The 18073-nt window shown below is 41.8% G+C and overlaps 1 protein-coding gene across 17 annotated transcripts in view; it reads right to left on the bottom strand.

The window, feature by feature from the left end:
* The window catches only part of Ect2l (epithelial cell transforming 2 like), a 96935-nt gene that overhangs the window by 62351 nt on the left and 16511 nt on the right, over nt 1-18073 (bottom strand). Inside the window, exon 2 of one of the 17 annotated variants that reach the window (XM_087190242.1) lies at nt 10112-10216. The exons of the other annotated variants lie outside the window; for them this stretch is intronic. The gene's annotated coding sequence lies outside the window, so the exon portion shown is untranslated. The remainder of the gene's footprint in view (nt 1-10111; nt 10217-18073) is intronic. 17 annotated transcript variants of the gene reach the window in all.

The raw sequence follows: 18073 nt of genomic DNA, 5'->3' as shown, positions 1-18073 counted from the left end.
TAAAGAAAAGTTGTATTCACTTAGATTTTTTTTGCTTTTGCTTTTTAAAGATCATACTGTTAGAAGAGATCTATTTCTTTGCCCTTCTTAAGTGGCAATCTCTGCTATAAGGACAAATCTCTTCCCCTATGGAGCTTCATTAATGCACTATATTATGTGGCTCATTTATTGCTACTTTTGATATCCAGGCAGGCCACTCTGAAATGCCAATCATTCCTTCTGTTTGGATAGCAGGTACAGAAGAGACCAGCTGGTACCTAATAGGTCAGTGATAGGGTTCACTCAGCCTGGGATGGAAAGAGTGAAAACTAAGGGTCATCTAACAGAGTAGCTGGCCTGTTCTCTTGGAAAGTGTCAAGTAATACAAGACAAGAAAAAGCGAGCAATTGTTCCACATTGAACATGGATGTAGAGATGTGAAATCTAAGTACAATAGGTGATGCTAGCATAGACTCTGGACATAAAGGAGGCCATGATTATGAAGGACATTGTTGGATCAATAGGGACTGTGAATTGGGTCTGTGGTATGGACAGCAGTGCCACATCAGAGCTGGCATCTGATATGGTCTTTCCACAGAGTCCTTGTTTGTTGGGAAACACACACTGACATGCTTATGGTTAACAAGCACCATGTTTGCAACTTACTCTCACGTGATTCAAAGCAATAAGGCAAAGCTGGTAAGACGTTAACTGTTACACTGTAAATGATTATGCAGAGGAATCTAGGTGAAAAGGATGAAGAAATTATTTGTACTATTCTTGCAACTGTTCTGTAGGTTAGAAATTATTGCAAAATAAGATCTTTTTAAAGTAGAAAGTCTCTGCTTTAGTTCTAAAGTATTGTCAGTATATTCTGTATGTGCTTACTCTGCTGGACCCTGTTTTAGGTCATTGCTCGTGTGTATGTGTGTGTGTGTGTGTGTGTGTGTGTGTGTGTGTGTGTGTGTTTTACTGGGGTTTGAGCTCAGGACCTTCACACTGAGCTACATCCCCAGCCCTTAATTTTTGATTTTGAAACAGGATCTCACTAAGTTGCCCAGGCTGAGTTCAAACATGCAACCCTCCTGCCTCAGCCTCTGTCCACATAGCCTTTTCACTTTAAGGCAAAGCAGAGTGCCTTAAAATGAACCAGTTGATGTGTCAATCGAGGAAAGTGTGGTGTGTACGTGTGTAAGCAGAAAGGCAAAGAATGGAGGTATGCAGGTGCTAACAGCAAATGGTATCTAAAAACAGAAGTGTCACTTGGGTATCTTCTCAGTATAGATGATAAAACTGATGTAACACTCATGTACTCTCCTTAGAGATTAACATTCAAACTGAATCAGACTGTGACAACACCAAGAACAGCCAGTCTCCAATGGATTACTGTCCCAGCTCTTGTCTGGTAGCCTTCAGAATCATTATGCTAGCCCCTGAGATAAAATTTATTCTCATTGTCTTTGGAATTGTAAAACAGGTGAGTAAAATAAGATGTAAAACAGAAATGTTCCCACCCTACCTTTCAAAACATGGGTCTCAGTATCTTTAGAATTTTCCTTTCTACCCCCTTCTCACCTTAAAGAATCTGCTGTTCCATCCCACTGGAACAAAAGAGAAGAATTGAGTATGAGGTGCTTTTAAAATCAAACCTCAAATTATGCACATTTCATATTTGTTATAGTCTGCACTGCTACAAGGTCACATTCAAGTATAATGAATCTTTAGCAAGAAGAAAAGAAAATGCTTCAATTATGTTTTAAAAAAATCAAGATATGACCAGCAGAATTAGGGCAGTTTGCAATAATGACATTGTGGCTCATCACATTTTAGTTACTGTTGCAAAATAAGAAATCTGCAAAGGGAAATAACACGTAAGGAGAAAAATGAACAAAATGTGTTTTGCTCATTTTTTGTGACAAGGATAGTTTCATTTAAATAATTCATGACAATGCTCTGCAGTGTATAAGTGAATGTACAATATGTACTTTCCAAAATAACAAAGCTTCGTAATATGGTACTTGAATCTAATTCTCTGCTCTTAAATTTCTGATAAGAAGTAGAAAGAAGCTGCCAAAATTGTGATGAACATGGCTGGGGGAACAGCTTGGAGCAGTGCCCTGCAGGGAGTGAGTAGATTTGGCAAAGGACCCTGTTTTCTAGTTGCCTAGGTAGCACCTCTTAATCTTGTGTAGTGGCTTTTTGCAAACACTGTACGGCCTGGTAAAGATCTACAGAGCAGTTGGTGACCCAGGCTCAGCCTCTGGTGTGTGTTTTAATGGAGGTTCAAGGAGATGACCCGAGGGCTGGTAGAGGAAGGAGACGTGGGGGTCTGTGCAGTCCTGAGCTGCGTGGAAGGGAAAGACAAGTCAGCCATATGACAAGTTCCAACTGCTGTAGCAATGGCCTTTTGGATGCAACAGTTCATCTTCTAGGAGTTTAAAGATATGTCTAAGGATTTAGCTAAAAGATGTTCCTCATGTGTGTGTTTGTGTAGCAAATGTCAGGGGAAACAAGCTAAATGTCTGAACTAAGTTATGATATATTTACAAAATCTAGTAAATCTTCCTAGAAATCAGTAGAGACTGAGAATGGAATGTATGCACTAATTTCACATTCCTAGAAGTGCTGTGGGATAGAACAACAACATTTCATAAAGCTTAATCTTTTCGAAAAGAAAAAAGTAATGAAAAAGGAAATGTGCAAGTTACAGAAATAAGAAGCCAACATAAGTACATGGAAGCTGAAACAGATATCCATGAGAGAGTCGAATAGTTGATTTTCCCTTCTGATGCCTACAGACCCCAGGGAGAAGAAGCAAGACAATGAGGTGCAAGAGAAAGGGCGGCCTGGGGGGGAACTCAAAAGAACAGGCCTGTACCCTGCATGGGCACAAGGTCCAAATTAAAGTTCCCTGCAGGTTAGAGACCACAAAATACTATAAAAACATTACAGCTGGTGAGAAAATGAGAAAACACTGGGGTTCTATGAGAGGGAGATGGAATGGGGACCACTCTGTGTGCTCTCCCATGTGACATTGTCCCTATGGAAAGTAACCTCCAAATCAGACGCCTGGAGGGAGGGCAGCAAATGGGACAAAAGACAGGTCTGTCACCTCAAGAACTAGAGGCAATACAAGAATCTAAATGAGACTTTAACATGGGTATATTTTAAACATTCAAAACAAAATTAAGATCATAACAGGAGGTAATTTTTTAAATATTCATTTAGAAAGGAAGAAAATATATTTTAGAAGTTAAAAAATAGTTTTTGAAATAAAAAACTAAACAAATAAACTGAAATAATAGACTTGAAATGGAAGAAGAGAAAATGAGAAAATCTTAAGCAATGAGAGAATCTGGACTGTGGAATACTGAAGTCATTAAAAATGGTGGTGAGAGTTAAAGACATGCTGGGCATGGTGGCACATGCCTGTAATCCCAGCACTTTGGAGGCTGAGGCAGGAGGATCACTGTGAGTTTGAGGCCAGCCTAGGCTACATAATGAGTTCAAGTCCAGCCTGAACTACACAGTGAGACCCTGTCTCAATAAATAGATAAATAAATATTTTGAAAAAATTTTTAAAGAGAGTTAAAGACATGTAACTTAGTACCATGCACTGATGAATGTGGATCTGAAATGTTCCACACAACCCATGGTAAAGGCTTGGTATCCAGCTTGGTGCTATTGGGAGGTGGTGGGACCTTTAAGAGGTGGAGCCTAGTGGGAGGAAGATAGGTCACGGGGGGTGGGACCTCAAAGGGAAGAGTGGTGGTCTAGCCCTTTCCCATCTCTCTTTGCTCCCTGGCCACCAGAAGGTGAGCAACTTCCTCCACCTGGTGCTCCCACCATGATGTGCTAGAAACAAAGTCAACTCACCATGGACTGAAGCCTCCAAAGCTGTGCATCAGAATAGGCCTTTCCTTTTGTTAGTTGATTATCTCAGGGGTTTTGTTTGTTTGTTCTGGTTTTCTAAGACAGGGTCTCGCTATATACTTCAGGCTGGCTTTGAATTCACTATGTAACCCAAGCAGTAATCCTACTATCTCAGCCTTTCAAGTGTTGGGATTACAGATGTGTGCCACCATGCCCGGCATATCTCAGGTATTTGTTATAATAACAAAAAACTTAATATCACATTTGAATAGCACTATTGTCCATATGTGAGTTTTGTGGAGTGAAAGTCCTAAAATTGCAGGCAAATTTTGCATACATTTGCATGTTTGTTTTTCTGGGGAGCAGATTCATAGCTTTTAGTAGAGTCTGAACATTCCTGCTCAAAGGAGTACAGGACCTAGAAAGACTTAAGAACTAAAGTGCCACGTGCATGTTTGCTGTGGTTTAGTTCATTGATTCATTCAGTATACCAATATTGGACGAAAAAGAAAAGAAAATGACACAATTCCTAAATTCCTAAAAATACGTTTTATGGAATCTAAAGTCTGGTTAGAAAGACAGCATCAATAAGTAAAAATCAAAGAAATGTGAAATTACAACTGTCATAAATCTTACGATGCGAAAGTAAATGGTGCTACAACCGCAATTAATTGAGAGAAGCAGCGGGCAGAGAGGTAGGGAAGGCGTCTCTGCAGGAGCTGAGGGTTTGAGGCAACTTGGAGAAGAGGCCAGTGGGGCTACGTAGAAGAGCTTTCTGGGCAGGGGGAAAATTCAAGGGCACAGGCAGCAGAGCACTACTGAGGAGCTGGAGGAAAGCAGGTTTGGCTAAAGCACAAAGAACTACAGAGAGGCTGGAAGAGGAAAAGCTGAAGGACAAGGCGGAGCCTTATCCCAATTTTTGTTGTTGTTCTTGGCCCTGAATTCATAACCCCCTGGGGCCTCTGCCCCCTAAGCACTAAGATTACAGGTCTGCATACCCATGCCTGGCTTTTGAAATTAATAGTGTTAGACAGGGCCCTTATGACAGAGTCACAGTGCGGTATGCAAAAACAACACTGAAACCCATTCACTTGCATACTGTCAGTGTCAGTGAAGTAGGAAGGAGACCAGAGTAACAAGGAGGTCAGTCGGAAGCGCATGGCTGCGGCCCAGGCCAGAGACGACTGTATCCCGATCCAAGATGCATGTGGATGCACGGGATAGAGATGCAGAGAACTGAACAGATTTGAGCAATATTGAGGTAAGGCGATAAGTGACGATTAGATGACTGCCAGGTTTCTAACTTTTGACACACTGGGTTGGTAGTATCAATTATTAAAATAGAGAACATGATGAAGTTTCGCCTGCAATAATTATGATCTTTAGCCAGGTTGATTTTGAGATATCTTCAAGACACCCCAAAATAAATATCAAGTAAACAGTGGATATATGCTTAGGAGCTTAAAGATGTCTGGGCCAAAGATAGAAATAGTCTGATCACTAGTATAGAAATGTTAGATAAAAATCCTAAGTATGGATTATGGGGCCTAGGAAGAATATAGAAGGAAAAGAGAAGCAAGGTTAAAACAGACTGGAGAAATGCCTGCATTTAATGTTTATTGCACTAAAAGAATGTTAAGAACATTTTGTGCAATAAACACAGAAAAGAGAGGACCAAAATGTAAGAGGAAAGCCAGTGAGGGTTACACTGTGGAACCACAGGGAGACAGTGTTTTGAGGAGTGAGTACTGGGTATTACTGAATGTGCAGAGAGATGAAGATAAGAACAGGAAAAATATCATTCAGATCCAGGCTTATGGACTTATAGGGCCCAAACCACTATAAAATTAGGTGAGTTGTGAGTTGGAACTAATTAGAGACAGTGCAGTGACTCTAGAGCAGAGTATGGCCAGGGATTCTATCCTGCCCCTGAGGTGTTTCTCTGCTTCTGTTGAAAAATTTCATTGGAACTCAACCACACCCTTGGCTTATATTCTGTCTGTCTGCTTTCATGCTTTAGCAGCAGAGCAAGTAGCTGCAACAGGGATCATGTGGCCCCAAAGCCCAAGGTATTTACAGGTTGAAGCTACCTAATCCAAAATGCTTAGAACCACAAGTGTTTTGAATTTTGGATTTTAAAAAGGTTTTGGAACATTTGCGTGTACAGGATGAGATATCTTGAGGATGGGACCGAAGTCTAAACAAGAAATTCATTTATATTTCATATATTCTGTATACACATAACCTGAAGTTCATTCTGTACAAGGTAAATAATTTTGTGCATCAACAAAGTTTTATGGTGTGGAATTCTCCACTTGTACTGTCATGTCAACCCTCAATAAACTTCAGATTTGGGAGAATTTCAGATTTGAGATTTTCAGATTGGGGTCTGAATTGAGATTGTCCTATCTGACTCTCTATAGAAAGAGATTGCTGATTCCTGTGGTAGAGATTCAGAGAGGAGAAAAAGATGAGAACACAGGGGTAGAAGGGAGATTTGTCTAAATATAACTTGTTTTCCAGATCTGACTTTTCTAACCATTTGCATTTTATATAATTATCAAACAAAGTTGGACTTTATAAATGCAACCCCTAAAATTCAAAAGCGAAGCTAAACAAAACTGCTTATTGATTTAGTGGTATAACCAATTAGGAATTATTTTTGACAGAGAAATTTGACTATGCATTCCTAAATGTGATATACCTTAGAAACAAAAAGAACTGAAAAAAAAAAGATTTAACAGATTTTAGTAACTATATCATGAATAGTGACGACAATTTTGTTATTCTGAGAAGGTTGTGCATATATTACAGAGAATGAGTAATTATGTTGGTATTACTGGGAACCAAGTATTCTTATGTGAGAGAAAGGAGATACAGATCCAATATGAAAAAGGTTAAGGGCCGAGGATTTAGCTCGGTGGTTCTGTTGCCTGCTTCGCAAGCACAAGGACCCGTTTGATCCCCAGTACCAAAAAAAAAACTATGAAAAAGGTTAAGCCCTGTCAACTTAAATATGGACATGAACTCATGAGGCAGGCTAATTTTTTAAAAGTTATTTTCTGGTTCTGCCTATAAAAATTCCTAGAAATGATGTGAAACTAGATAGTTCTGTGAACACTCTAACAATACCTGGCTCCAAATACCACTTCCCACCAAAAGGTACCAGGGCTCCTCAGAGAAATGTTCATCCCAAGTCTGAAGCAAGAAAAGGACAAGAGAAGCCTTGGACATCTTGACACTCCAGAAGGAAAAGAAACTATTCAAAATTAATTACTGAGATATAATAGGAGAACTTAAGAGTTACTTGAAGAGGCTCCACAGACCAATAGGACAATTTGAACAGCAATAAGAAAAATAATGAAATGGATTGAGTCATATCAAAATACTTAAACTTATAATAAAAATATTTAAATTCATAATACTACAAAGAACTCAATGATCAATTTTGGAGGATGATAGAAAACTAAATTGTTGTTTAGGAGGTTGATCAATAGTATCAACATTTCCTTTCTCATATAAATAATACCTCTGAAAATCAGTCCTCAGCCTTTTGGCTAAGATCAAGTGTGAATGATACCACAGACAAAAGCAAATCAGTAAAGATAGGAAGTTTCTCTTTAGAGAAGTATCCTAATTATAATTGGAATAATTGAAGTAATGGAAGTAATTGAAGTAATGGACTATACAACAAGAATCACCTGGAAACCATGAAGAAAGAACATAACACCACCTATCAGATATTCTTATTTAAAAAATTACATCTGAACCTGATCAGGCCCAAACTACCAATTTTCAGGAAATGGAAGAAGATAGAAGGGCACAATCAGCACAGGGCAGACTGTGGAAAACTCTACAGGACAAAAGAAAAAAACAGAGTGAGGAAAGAGAACCTATGACGCTAAAGACATTTAAGTCACATTCATCAATCGCAACATGGGAAGTTTATTTGAGTCCTGACTTGAGCGAATTATTTTATTTTTGGTACTGGAGATTGAACTCAGTACCTTGCACTTGCCAGGCAGGCGCTGTGCTGCTGAGCTAAATCCCTGCCCTGAGCAAATTATTTTCAAAGTAGGAATTTATGAGATCACTGAGGAAATTTGAACACTACCTAGACATATTTGGTGATATTAAGGAATATTAGTTAATAATGGAATTGTGATAAAAATTTTTTTTTAAAATCCCTTTTAAAAAAGATACACTCAGTGGTTCTACCACCTGCCCCAGAAGCACAAGGACCCGAGTTTGGTCCCTGGTACTCCCCCACAAAAAGATATACTGGAATATTAGTATACAAAGTGACACAGTTTGAGTTTGTATTAAAATAATCCATTATATGTAAGAACTGGAACTTTGGAGGAAATTGACGAAATAATATGAACCCTGAGTTGATCGCCATTAAGAATGGGTACTGGCGGATGATATGGGAGTTTATTACATTGTTTGCATAGTTTTGATTAAGCTTGAAAATAAATTTGAAAAATAATTTATTATAAACAATTTATCCTGCTGGTGGGCTTTATCCAGTATCTCTCTATGGCACAGGGATGAAATGAAAAAGTTGAGATGATCTGAGGTTTGGGTTTTGGGAGAATGTGACAAATGTGATGAAAGTCTTCCACACAGGAGTTGAAGGAATTGTAATGGGAATTACTGAAATAAGCCATGACCTCTAAGTGGGGTAATCAGTAATCATTGGGAAAAAACATAGGAGCAAACAGAATGGAAAAACCAGTGAGTCAAACAGCAGTCACGGCGGGGATGGCTGGGCAGGCAAATGAGGAGAGGAGAGGCTGTTTCCATCAGTGGCTTTGGATACGGTGCAGGTATGGTGGGAGTTGAAGGCTAAAGAAGGTGGAGTAGAAATTCTTTATGGGTGAGAAGATCTGTGGAGCATGCAGGATGTGAGGTAGGATTTCCACATGAATGCCGGTGTCACACAGAATAATGGCGAGGTTAGGGATTAAAGAAATTGAAGAACCATGTGCTAAAGTCTTTAGAGAATAAAACAGCACAGTGGGTGGTTTTGTAAAGCAATAATGTTTGAATAGTTTTGAAAGAAAGATTGTAAGTAACTTGCATAATCTGGTGCATCCATCCATATGGTGCATCCATCCATAGTTACGTGGATGCACGTAAGGATAAGAAGTTAGAAGGCTGTCTATGGGTGATCAGATTATTGGTGCTTTTCCTGTTTTGCTTATCCACGTTTCCTAGCATATCTATTAAAGTTGGACATTAAAAATTGACCAGGCAGGACTAGGAGTATGGCTCAGCATTAGAGAGCTTATGTAGCAGGCCCAAGACTCTGGGTTTGATCTCCAGCACTGGAACAAAACAGGGAGAGAGAGGTGATTGACTAGGCAAAGAAGGTCCAACTTCTCGCACATGTTTTCCTCTCCAGGTGGAAAACTCATCCTCCAAGTCTTGCTTGTCTGTGTCCTGTGGATCCTTCAGATGCCAGCACAAATGTCACATGTTCAGGGACTCCCTCTTTGATCCTCTGGACTAGGTGGCATCACCATTCCCTTTCCTTTGTCACTTAATGATGATCCCTCCACTCTCCCTCTGCGTGGATCAGCACAGCACCTGCTCCTCTGATTTGGACTCCTGTGTTTCTCTCAGAAGGACCCCATGATTACACTGTGCCCACACAGATAATCTCCCCACCTCAAGAGCTTACACTCAGTCACATCTGCAAAGCCCCCTTGCCGTGGACAGTGACATCCACAGGTTCCAGAGGTTAGGGCAGGCACATACTGGGGCTACTGTTCAGCTACCACACTGCTCTAGCTTCTGGGACACAGGAAACACCCTAAAGTATTTACCGTGATGCTACTTTTTTTTTTTTTTTTTTGGTACTGGGGCTCAAACTCGGGTCCTTGCGCTTGCACAGCAGGTGGCGAAACCACTGAGCCAAATCCCCGGCCCTGTGGTGCTACTTTTTACATCGAATGTCCAGTGAGAGGCATGGATGTCCTTTTTTTCTTTTTCCATTAGAATATAAACTAGAGTGGACAGGAATTTTTATGCACTGTCCACTGTTAAATCTCATACCCAGAATGGATTTTGTGCATAGTAGGCACTCAGCCAATTTGCTGAATGCTAAATGAAGAAACTTTAACTTTTACCACCCCTCATTTACTTACCCCACTTTAGGTGCAATACCCTTACTTTCTATTCGGGAAGCCATGTGGTTTCATTGAAGATGTCTCCATACCCAGCTGTGAAAAGCACATGATGAAAGCAAACTCACGTGGGTCAATCTCCTGGCCAACACAATTGGCCAGAAGCCGGCATGAACCTAAACCAGCCAATCAGAGTGAAGGCCAAACTCTCTCCCTCTCCAGCCAGGATGTAACTGAGGAAACATGAAAATGAAGCTATGATTGCTGAAGGCTGAGCAGAGAGAGAGGGAGAGAGAGAGAGAGAGAGAATGAAACAAAAAGTTTTCTTATTGAACTGTTGAAACAAGCCTCAACTGCAACCAAATCTAGCTCTGGATTTTTCAATTATGTGAGAGTGAAATGTTCCCATAATTATTTATGTCAATTTTAGGGCCAATTACAATAAAACACACTCTAAAACCTCTAAGTAGCATCATGGGTAAGGTGGAGGAAGCACCCGCAGAGTCTGGACCAATACTTGTGTTTCTTTCCCTGAGAAGGGAAGGGACGGGGCAGCCCATGTAGTCAGCGATCCTGCGGCCCAGGAGGAGAAGGATCCAGAGGTGGAAGAAGCCTGGCGCCCTCAGATCACTAATGCCTGGGTGCCACCTTTGCATACCGTGTCACCTGAGGGACTTGATAAAAAGAGCCTCCTCAGCCCCATCCCAGATGAACCAAAATCCCTATCCTGGAGGCTCTGAGTGATTCTGATGGCCACACCTTTTCTATACCGGTGCCCTTGACTTCCCAGTGGTAGAAGGAAGAGGGAGCAAAGCAGAGCTTGATGCTAATGCTGAAGTTAAGTCCAAAGCACTGAATCTATGTGGGGAGGGGGGGCTGAGGAGTACATATAAGGCCCTTTCCATGTACTGTAAAAGCCCTACGTTAACTAAGTATTTACACCCTGCACGGGGTCTGAAGGGCTCCCTCACCCGTTTGACTGCTGATTGCTTTTGTTTTCCTTCCTAGTTCACAGTTACATTCTGGAGAGAGGAGATGGCCAGAAAAGGGACTACTCAATAAATGACTCTTTGGGGTCACTTTTAAACCTATTTGTCTTCCTTTCCCTTTCCTCAAACAATAAGGAAAATCAGGGCTGCTTCAGGGTTATTATCAAATTTAAGGACTCAGTGTGGCATCCAGCCAAGGATTCTTCATATTTTCATTTTCCCATCCTCGAGCTGCGGTCCTTGCTCTTGTCCCCTGAGATGGTTTGCAAATGGTTAACGGCTGGGAGCACTGATCTTCACAGCAGAGACCAGAAGCTAGCCTGGTGGTAGAGGGCATGTCCCTCAGGCCTCTTGAATGTCCCTTTAAGGTTGAAGAACTCTCCAGAAGTTCACTGGCAGCCACTCCTAAGGCCTCCTTGGCAACCAGCCACCCTTAGGGACGAAATTATCAAGATGAATTCAGCCCACCCCAGAACCAACCTGGAGGGCCAGGGTGACCAGCCACACCTGAGGCAGGTAATAGCCAAGGCACAAACAGGAAGGAGGAGAGGAATGTGGAAAGGCTTGGGCAGACTGATGACCTGCCTTATTCCTGCCTCTGTCCTGCTGATCCCAGTCCTGCTCCTCTTTATATTGGAGATGCTACTGGGGAGAGGTGAGGTAGGAGGTGGTATCTGTTAAAGTGGTTTTAGTATCTGGTAGTGAAACTCCTAACTTTTAGCCATTGTTGTCCATTTTCAAAGTTCCTAAGAAAATCCTATTTGGGGATTTGTACCAGGATGGAATTAAACTTGAAGATTAATTTGGAGAGGACTGACAATATTGTAGACAGTTAAGTTAGTTATGAATATTACAGGCAGTTAGACAGGGCTGGACCCTCAACACAGAGGACAGCTGCAGCCAGATGCACATTCACTTGAAGCCAGGCTTCAGGAAAAAAAGAATGACTACACCTACATACTTTCCTGAGGGATGAACAGCAGTGATTGATATCTAAATAAGCACCAGTCACCTTGGGTGGGCACCAAAACCTCCCTAGCCCGTTCCTTCCTGGGAAATCCTTGTTCATTCCTTGTATGCTTGCTATGTGATTTGCTTCTCCATTTGATCCCTATTTAATCAATATTATCTAAGCAACTATACTTGCTGTAATCTTATGGGCTGACCATAGTTTTGTCCCACCTCGTGATTTCCCATTGAATCAATATTACCTAAGTGAGAATACTTATAATCTTATTAGTTGACTGTAGTTTTGTCCCACCTTGAACCCACCTCACCTCATGGCTTTGCTCAATAAAACACCTTTGAGAAACAGGGTCAGCGGGCAACCCATTTTCTGGATCCCCTTCTCTCTTACACAGAAGCTGTCTTTCTCTCAATAAATTCTTCCTATTCTTAATCCTCACTGTTCCTAGAATCCTTTCTTCAATTTTAGAGAACATTAACTCAGCATTTCAGATATCTAATGTTTCCCTTGTATTATTTGGAGGTCCACATATCATACACCCTGTGTCATTATGGGTTTTACACTTACCTTTTTAGCTTTAAGCAATTTGCATAAGGGAAGCAAAGCTGAGGAAGGCGAGGGACTGGCAACCTTCTTTAAGCCTAAGGACCCAGCCTCCTGGAGCTGGGAAAGTCAATCATAAGTCAGTAAACTCCCATTTCTTCTGCAGCTGGTTGCCATTCCCTTTGGGTTTGTCTCTTTGGGTTTTTTGTACTTGAGAAAATTCTGACCATGACCTCACAAGAATGCCTAGAAAGGGCAGGAGGGACTTTGACAACAGTTCTTGGATTTGTACTGTGTACTAAGTGTGCTACGTCTGCTTCTGAGACTCACTGGGCCCGTTTCGGTCACACAGCAACCACTTCCTCTCTGATTCTGCCATTGCCCTCTTGGACGTTTTCTAAAGAGACTACTGGATACAGAATAAAAGCCAATGGTTTCCTAAAACCTTGTCTCAATCTTTTGGTGAATGATCTGTGAATAAAAAATAAAAAACATTTGATACAGCATGAAATAGCAGCCCTTGGAATTGTGTGGTATGATAACCTTGAGTCTTACTTCTAATCGTAATTCCTTTTGGAATTGCTTTATAGTGGTGTTAGTTAAATAATGAAAAAGTCTCGAATGTACCAAAGTATTAGTACTCTCCTATATTCTAAAACTTTTAATATCTTGAAAAATTCCTTCCTCCTAAAAAAATCTATGAAATTTTTCTGATCATCTGTCTTTTTGCCATTTTTGTAACCAAGAGTTCTTTAGATATCTGCATTTATTCAGCAAGCATTTATTGAGTGGCTACTATGCATCTGAATCACTCATACGTGTTGGAGACAGAACCAGGTACCAAAGTCCTTGCCCCCATACAGCCTGGATTCCAGTGGAGTAAAGTACTGTATATAATAACATCATATCCATAGGCGCTAAGTGCTATTAAGAGATGTTAGGCAGGATAAGAAGAGAGTGGCACCACTTTTAATAGGAAGTAAGAACTTCAAGTACAAGAACTTTGCCCAATGTGGGCTAATGACCTTCCCTCGGCTCAGTGTCCCTCAGCCTCACTCCCTCTCAACAAAATAGCTCTCAGTTTTCGGTTTCTCTTTTCCTTTTAAACTAAGAATTTTTCTTTTTCAAGTGATGAGAGGAAACAAGGAGATGGATCTTCTGCAAATGGGTAGGGGATCAAGAGATAGAAGGAGGGAGAGGGAGGGAAGAGGGAGGGGACATAAAAACATTGAGGTGTGTTATGTACAGGCACCAACTTCCCATAATGAATGGAACCCTTACTACTGCAAACATGTGCTAGTAAAAGTTTTTTAAAAATGAATTTTCCAGGCCGGGGATTTAGCTCAGTGGTTCCACCACCTGCTGTGCAAGTGCAAGGACCCGAGTTCAATCCCCGGTACAAAAAATAAAAATAAAAATGAATTTTCCTCTTTAGCTTCATTCACCCCTTAAACCATCCCAACAAGGAAGGGGAATATTGTGTGTATTTGCCCTTCACCAGCTGAACGGTGAGGAAAGAACGAGTGTGTCCAGAATGCTGTGCTGAGGGGAAGGAAGAGTTAAAATGATCCAATTTCCAGACTTGCCTTGCTTATTTAGAAAACAGGGGTTTTAGTTACAAGTTGTTATGGTTTCTACCTTTTGGAAGATGGTTGGGTTGGAAGGTGATTGGATTATGGGAGTGCTGATAGGAGGTGAGTCACTTGTTGGGGGTGGGGCCTGACCGGAAGCTCTATCTCCCCCTCCCTGGCTCCTCTTTGCTCATCTGCTTCCCTGTCACTCTAGTCAGCAGCTTTCCTCCGCTTGCCCCTCTGCCAGGCTATTTGTGTTTAAGCCTGTCAAACATGGACTCAGGCTTCTGAAAGTGTGAACCAAAATAAATCTCTCCTCCTTTAAGTTTTGGGTGTCAGATGTTTTGTCCCAGTGACAAGAAAGTAACTAAGACACAAGTATACAGTTTATCTTTGAATACTGCCCTCCCTATCTGTCAAAGATCCTCTACTTGGCCAAACTTTAGCTAAGCCCCTGAACCTTCCCCCTAGGCCTATGTGTACACTTTCTTGTCAAATCCAGTTTTAGCAAAGGGCACTGCTAAGTCATTTATTTAATCGTGAACCCTGTACCCCTAGATATCTGATCACCCTGCATATCAGATCAAGTTCCTCATCCTTCACCACCCTCCAGGGGATGTCTGACTACCCTGTCCTGTCTCCAGTAAAGATCTTGCCTGGTTGCTTTAGGCAGAACCCCCTTTTACTCCAGATACTTCCTCTCAATAATTTTCTGTCCACTAACACACACACCCCTCTGATCGTTGGCTATAAATTTCTTTCTCTTTTTTTTTTTGCCATAAATTTTTACTTACTTTTGTGGAATTAAGAGTTATTGTCAATTCTATAAGAAGAGCAAGTGAATTGCCCTACGTGTGCCACACACAACAGAAGCCCTTTTATTGTACTGAGGGTCGAGCCCAATCTCTCTACCCTAATGCAAATCCCTGGGCAGTGGGCCCCATACCTGTCGACTAAACAGCCTGCCTCCCGAGCTTTCCCAAGTTATCATGGGAGATGTTCTTCTTTAACACCTTCCCCACCTCCACACAGAGGCAGTCTCCTTCCAAAGGGACTTTCTGTAACTGAGAGATGCAGCTGTGCTGCTGTGTTCGGAATTAAGCTAGTTATGTATGTTGTCTCTGAAGAGTGACGCCTCCAGTTTGCTCAGCAGAGGGAATCTTCTCAGCTGCCCCTCCGGGGGCTGTTTGGGAAGAGTGGCTGAGCAGACAGAGGCAGTGAGGAGGGCTTCTCTCTTTAGTATACTTTGGCCGGTACACTTTTCTGCCCTTCATCCCCATTTCCAGTCTGCTCCAATCGGGACAAAAGATACGAGCGAAGTCCTGAGGGCTGCTCATGGCGCCACTCGCCCAACACCACACGCATGCGCGCACTCATCTATCTGCTTAGCTTGGGAACGCAGTTGGATGAATGTTGCCTCCCCCAACCCCCAAGAAAGCTACAAGTTCCAACAGCTCCCACTCTGGAACTCCAGGCCTTTGTAGAGAGCACCTGGGCTGCTGAGCAGAAGCAGTGTAAAACCGGTCCCACCAGTGCAGCAAGGAGCTGGATTGAAACTCCTCATAGTTTTTGCCAAGTGTGATGGACACAAACAGCCCAGTTTCCTTTAAGAAGGCACAGGAAAGGTCGATCCAGTCAAGCGGCAGAGGGAAGACGCCAACGAGAACCATTTCCATGTTGACAGGAGATAATATACTGGAGAGCGGCCAGGAAGGAGAGAGGAGAACACTGAGGCGGGGGAGGCGTCCAAGGACACAGGACATTTCAGCTGAGGTGAGGAGAATTTGCCAGAACCTTTGAAAAATGACTTATGTCTAGGGCCATATCGCCTGAAATGCACCTGATCCCGTCTGGAAAATGTTTTAGGTACCACAGAATGCCATTTAAGATCATCCTAAAACAACATTCAGGACCCCTCCCTCCTGTCTCTCAGGAGCTATTCCTTTTGCCTATTCCTATTCTCCAATAAATTTTCTTACTCTTAAAAAAATGATCATCCTAAAATTTAACAATTATGTAGTATTTAATAGGATAGTAAAAGTCTTAGATATTTAATATGTCTTGGAGATTAAGAAGAAACTTTTAGGAAAATTGTGATGACATCTTTCCCACAAATATTGAAATACCATGTTTATACATGTAACTATCTGAATTAAAACACAGTTATTCAGAAATTATAAACCAATGGCCTCTCTACTATGAAAAAAAGGATTGGACTGTGTGTGTGTGTGTGTGTGTGTGTGTGTGTGTGTGTATCAGGCTTTCAAGTTATGCTTATTTTTTCTATTTATTAAGTTTATTCACAATTATGAGGGAAGAAAGACTACTGGAACAAGTAGGAGACTGAAGAGATGGGAAGACATGTAAAAAGACAACTCAGACTTTGAGGAATGAATTGATTGATATTCAACAAAATTGAGTTTCTTTGTTTTTTCTTTTTTTGTACCGGGATCGAACTTGGGACCTTATGCTTGTGAAGCAGGCACCAGAACCACTGAGCTAAATCCCCAGCCCTGTATTCAACAAACTTAAAGAGAGGTTTAGGATGCCAAATCTAGAGGCCCAAAGTGCACATGCAGCTTCTCCCCAGAGAAGCAGCCCGGACTGCAATAGCAGCTGCACGGAACTCTGAATCACACGCCACTGTCCGTGAAAACACAGCTGCTATCAAACAAAACAAAACGATTTCACTGAACAGGTTAGTTCCACCTTCTTGTCCGATAGAAAGAAGAATTCAGGTACCGGACAAAGGATGTGATTTCCAGCGACAAACTGTCAGGCCTAATGTTAAACTGCCTCAAAATATACACAAGATCTCTAATGACCTCCGGTGGTTACAACTGAAATTGCTTGGTTTGTGACACCTGGTGGAGTCTGGTGCGCGAAGTGATTATGGATTTGGGCTTCAGTCATTTGTTTTCTTATCTTGAAAGCTGCAAGGTTGGAGTAAAAGAAACATAGCAAATGACTATCATAAAATGTCCCTGCCTCCTGACTTCTAGCCATTAACTGAAGAGCCTGCCTCTCTGTAAGATGTCTTTGCAGCCAGGAAGCTATCTGTCTCCCAGTGACTCCTCCAGGGAAAGTCAGTTAACATCTGTTTTGTGCCCATAGATACAAAAAGAGAAGGAGAAGGAGAAGGAGAGAAGAAATGGCTGATCAGAGAAGAAGGGCAGAAAGAATAGGATGGAGGTTGCAAACTAAAGCCAGTTGGATCACGCACACTATTCTCAGATCCTTTTTGATAGCTGCCTAGGAAATCCAAAGGTTAAGCCTCTCCATAGGGTCATTATAGTGAAATCAACTAACAGCAAATGATGTCCTAGGCGCTCACTAAACAAACATTAGTGAATAAGCCCAAACATCTTCCATGGAGTCCCTGCTCTCTGACCTCTGAGTGAGAGATTCATTTCATTGAGAAAGGACCAGAAGCAACATCCTGTTATTACTCTCATTGTTGGCCTCAGGCTACCAGAAACCCCCCAGGCTGCCCCATGGGTCCTTTATTTGGGGTAAAGGCCAGGAAACCACCCTTACTGCTACAGCCCCAGCTGGATTCTTCAGTCAAGTCCAGACATCCTGAAGGGGTCTCTGGAATATTTCAGTCAGTCCAGGCACCTTGAATACCCCTAATTTCACCAGAGTCTGTCACTTTTAGATGGCTAATTAACAAGCCACTGGTTGCTCTGATAATAACTGGTGTCTGGGCTGGGGATTTAGCTCAGTGGTTCTGCCACCTGCCTCGCAAGCTCAAGGACCTGAGTTCAATCCCCGGTATCAAATAACTGGTGTCTCATATTGGCTTTGCTGGTTAGCAGAGTATTTGATAATAACTGAGGCACTGTGACCTTTCCATTCTAGAGTGAGCTAAGGATTCCTAGAGTATTAATTCCTGATCAGAACACCAGGTACCCAGGTATGGTTCCAACAACAAATGTCACACGATCTATGCCGAAGTATTTTCAAGTGAATTACAGACACACCATGAGGGAAGGGGAAGAATAAGGACAGGGACCCACT

Source organism: Heterocephalus glaber, unplaced genomic scaffold (assembly GCF_053883595.1).
Source record: "Heterocephalus glaber isolate CG9 unplaced genomic scaffold, H.glaber_assembly_v1.0 deba00001550, whole genome shotgun sequence".
Classification (NCBI taxonomy): Eukaryota; Metazoa; Chordata; class Mammalia; order Rodentia; family Bathyergidae; genus Heterocephalus; species Heterocephalus glaber.
Note: the sequence above shows the minus strand (reverse complement) of the source record. Positions and strands in the feature narration are given on the sequence as shown.